General features: G+C 32.9%; 1 non-coding gene across 1 annotated transcript; it reads right to left on the bottom strand.

The window, feature by feature from the left end:
- Positions 1–778: 778 nt before the first annotated feature.
- Positions 779–850, bottom strand: Trnah-gug. Its single transcript has one exon. It is a non-coding gene; the product is annotated as a tRNA-His (tRNA).
- Between the last annotated feature and the right edge of the window lie 4,120 nt (positions 851–4,970).

Here is a 4,970-nt window from a genome sequence, read left to right as displayed (position 1 = left end):
GATTTAATATAAGCATATAAGGATTGTATGAAGTCTTTTTTCTTTATTGTTATATTTATCTAGAGTGTCACAAACTTCTGTGGCTGATAGTGCTCATGATTAAAAAAATATATAAACATAGAATGATCGAGAAATGTCTCGTTTAGCTGCTAGCCACCATTTTATATTAGAAATATCTCTATAACTAGTTAAGCTAAAAAACCAAATTTGGCACATAGATTTCAATAAATAACAGGAAATATTAAAACAATAATTTTCTTTAATATTTACAGAATTGCGTCTGTTGAACGTTTTAAAAGTCAAATAATAAAAAAACCAGTATAGTTAAAAAAAGTCATTTACACACGCCAACTATTTAAAAAAATGTTACTAAATCTCTTCAAATAGTTGGATTTTAGTACATGTTTTATAACAGTTATAAGTTACTAAAGGTCCTAATGGTTTTTTCGATATTTGACCGATTTTAAAAACACGCCGTTTTGTTAATAATAAATAAAATAATGAAATTATTGTTTAAAATTTTCTTTTATTTATTCAAATAAATGTGCTAAATTTCTTTCTTTTATAAAAAAATACAAAATGGCGGCTAGCTGCTAAATATATATAACAATGTATACTATATAATAATATACTATATATACGAATATAAATATATAATATATATATGTTTAAAGTTTAAAAATATAAAAAAAATAAATGTAAACATTTTTATAATTAAACAACTGTACTTTTAATATATATTTTTTTTTTTTTGCTTCATTGGTGCAAAAAGTGTCGCTGCCGTGACCAGGATTCGAACCTGGGTTATTGCGGCCACAACGCAATGTCCTAACCACTAGACGATCACGGCTACGGCGACACGTGAAGACATGAGTGGAAATACCCATACCTCAGCTGTTTCAGCTTAGTACTGGAGTATAAGTTTATTTCTAACACTAACACTTCTCACAACTCGGAATTTTATTAATTGTTTTATTACAGTTCAAATCAACATAAACGCTAATAACACTGCATGCTGTACGAAATTAAACAAGCTTTTTGTACAATATACGAAACGATGCTTGAAACATGTGTTTTTCGCTTTTAATTTAGCCAAACACACGAAATAGGCTAGGATAAAAACAAGATATAATAACTTTAATCAAGACAGCAGGCAAAACGCAGCATAAATAAACATTTCAATTTTAATAAACACAGATTTATTTTTTTTATTTTAGTTTTCACAAAAGGATCTTGCGACGCAGATGTTTTGATTGTTTCTACATTACACGATGTTTTGATCATTTGGCTTTCTTTGTGCTCATAATTGATTTTTTCGGAATGATTTTCTTTATCTTGGCGGGCCAAGTTCTTCTAGTCCTTTTTTTAATTTTTCCTGACAAATTGCATAGTCAAAATATTCTGCCTGAACGCGTTCCTACTATTTGATGAACACTTACATTTTCAGATTTCGTTCTTCATGTTAGTGTAATATATGTCAGTGTATATTTTCTTATTACTTCAGGGTCTATAATTTGGACATAACTTTAATTTTGTATTAGATCTATTATTTGTGTAAAAATGTATTATTAAAGATGTACTTAATATATTTATTTATAATTTTAAGGCATCTCATTTTAATGTGCAAATTACAAATTGTATTTTCTATTTTGCCTTTATAGGTTAACGCAATTTTTTACGATTAAACCCACTAACATTACAGAATACCAAAAATAGTAATTTATTTTTCAACACGTTTACTGATACGAGATCCAGAGATCTCGTTCTATAATTAATAGCTATTGGTGCGGTATAACCACTGTTATTTCCGATTACGATATTTCGATATTTAACTTGCAAATTCAGAGAATTTATTTTAAGATTCATTTACTTACATCTTTAGATCTCGTAACGCTCCGAAGGAATGAGAACTTTGTGTGTTACGAGATATTCTCTAGTTCATACAGTTACACAAAATATAGTAATACAAAATAAAAGTTATGTTTCTATTTGTCCAATTATTTTTTCACAGTTAACATAAAGGTAAATACAAGACGTATTCCTACTTATACGAATTATTTGAGCAAGATTTCACGTTAAAAAGTAGCCATAGAATATTTTTGAACACATTATAAGAAATTCATTTATACACCTAAAACACTATTTTTAATAATTGTTGTTGTTGGCTTTACTTGTATATTACGAGATTTCGGGGTCTTGTAAAATTGCGTTATGTAAGAATCTAGACCGGTGCGTCACTCATAAATCAGAAAAATATTTATTCTGAAACAACATTCTAGACTTCTATTTGCACCGCATGACGTGTAATGGTGAGCAGAAAATTGTCTGAGTAAGGAGGACCCGAGATATCGTAATGCACCACTTACGAGGTCCTGGAATCTCGTAGCGCAGAAGGAGTACAGCCTGATTTATCTCATTACTGGACATGGTATAATCCTAAACCACACTTATTACTGTACTTATGGTTTTATCTTAGAAGTTAGTTTGGTCCCGCAATTTATGTTTAGTATGGAAATTAGAGCCGGGGTGGCGGGATTAGGTGGGGATATAACGCATATGTGAAGTGTCGGAACAAAACTAAAAATAGAATAGGCTTATAATAATAATAATAATAAGACAATCTTAAATTTGTCTCTTAATTTACAATGTAACATATTTTCAACGCACACGATTCCTCGTTTAATCCATAGAATGCAACCTCGTAGTAATTTAGTAATTTGAATTGGTGGGCGTCTTGGGGAGGTCACCAAGTCGAGAGAATGCGTGTGTGGAAAACGTGTGAAGCGATGCAGTAGAGTGAGTTGTCCAGCCTTGAGAAGGAATTAATTTTTATCTCACAAAAGGTAAAGGGATATTAAAACGTATGTTACACGGGTCGGCGAAATAGGTCTGCTCTGGAGGGTCTAATAAGTATCATTCCATTTAGTCATATATTTCGCCATTAAATTAAAAAAAGGTGTATTTGACGAGCTTGTATTCAAACAATTACAAGAAATCTATTATTAGATTACTTCCTAACACAGGTAATTCATTCTTAGTTTTAAAGCAATAACTGAGTAACAGAGTAGGAACTTGATTGTTGAAAAGGTTAGACCATTTACTGGGAATGACAAGGGGAGTGGAAAGGGGGGGGTGGAGAGGTACACCCCTACTGTATGTCCCTACCCTCGCCACCCATTTGACCTATTTGGTACATTATATTCTAATTTGTACAAATTAAATCCTCACACTGCCACGGTCGGTCTTGGGACCCGTATGGACCGCTTTAGTGGGGGGGGGGGGCGGTGAGGGGTTGGTCATGTGATTGTATGTATTTTGACAACTCAAAAAGCGAACTGGATCAATCCGATCGCAATGCCTGAAGGTTTTAAGTATAATTAAACAAACCTTGCAACACATCATGTGTTAATGTACGTAAACCTACCGTTTTCTCAATCAAGTGTCAATAACAAATTGTAGTCAAATGCCCCAAAAATTGGTGGAGCATTAGCGAAGTCTATCACTCGAGTGGCTGAAAAATGCATTATTGTTTGTCTGTTCGCACAATATTTCGAGAACGGATCGACCTGACTAGAAATTTGGCATGAAGCTTCATTTCGATATAGAAAACACTAAGTTTGATGATGGTATATGTCACTCCATGGGATTTGACTGAGCCGTAGCAACATTTTTACATTGATTTTATACATAACCATGATGGAAATGAAAAGTAACTTTATTAAAGAGAGGGGGGGGGGGTTAGGGCTGCCAAGACCTCTGTACCACTCAAACCATGGCAAAGAGGATATCACGTGTTAAACATATGTGTACCCCCAGGAAGGTTCACTCAAGGTGAACTTAAAAATAATTCATTATTAAAATTTTTATTGACAATGCAATAACTATAAACTTTGTTTCCATGGTAATACAGTACAAAAAATCATTCTAAATTCAAAATTCAAAGAGGCAACAACATTTTCAGGTCAATCAATAGTAATATTGGAAAATCCAGCTGTGCAATGAGTTTTAAACTAGAAACAATTTAATATTGGAGACAAGAAATTTTGAAGCCTTCCACCATAGTAAATTCTATTTTTCAATCAAGTTAATTTACAAGATCAACATATACACAGAATATACATGAAGTATACATAATTCAAGAAACAGCACACAATGGGAGTAAACTCCAATAGCAAGACTGCATCAAACGAAGACACATTTAGAGATGCCAGGATGAAATTTCTCATTCAAGGTTAGTTAGCACAGAAATGTAATGTAATTCTTCTAGTAATAAAGTCATAGAATTATATTTTTCATACTATTCAATAGGCAGACCAATTTCTGCTGTTCCAGGAACAAAATCAGTGAACCACATTTCCTGTACTAGTTCCTAAACGCTAGAACCAGATAAATTTCTGTTGTTCCAAGAGGAAAATCTTGGAATTAAATTTGTAGTACAAGTTTAGTGCACACCACAACAAGACATATTTGCTGTACCAGGAACCAAATCGATGAACCAAATTTCCTGTGATACTTCCATAAACGCCAGAAGGAGATAAATTTCTGTTGTTCCAAGAGGCAAATCTTGGAATGAAATTTGTAGTACAAGTTTAGTGCACACCACAACAAGACATATTTGTTGTACCAGGAACCAAATCGATGAACCAAATTTCCTGTGATACTTCCATAAACGCCAGAAGGAGATAAATTTCTGTTGTTCCAAGAGGCAAATCTTGGAATGAAATTTGTAGTACAAGTTTAGTGCACACCACAACAAGACATATTTGCTGTACCAGGAATTAAATCGATGAACCAAATTTCCTGTGATACTTCCATAAACGCCAGAAGGAGATAAATTTCTGTTGTTCCAAGAGGCAAATCTTGGAATGAAATTTGTAGTACAAGTTTAGTGCACACCCCAACAAGGCATATTTGCTGTACCAGGAACTAAATCGATGAACCAAATTTCCTGTGATACTTCCATAAACGCC

The sequence above is a fragment of the Homalodisca vitripennis genome, chromosome 7 (assembly GCF_021130785.1).
Source record: "Homalodisca vitripennis isolate AUS2020 chromosome 7, UT_GWSS_2.1, whole genome shotgun sequence".
Taxonomy (NCBI): domain Eukaryota; kingdom Metazoa; phylum Arthropoda; class Insecta; order Hemiptera; family Cicadellidae; genus Homalodisca; species Homalodisca vitripennis.
Note: the sequence above shows the minus strand (reverse complement) of the source record. Positions and strands in the feature narration are given on the sequence as shown.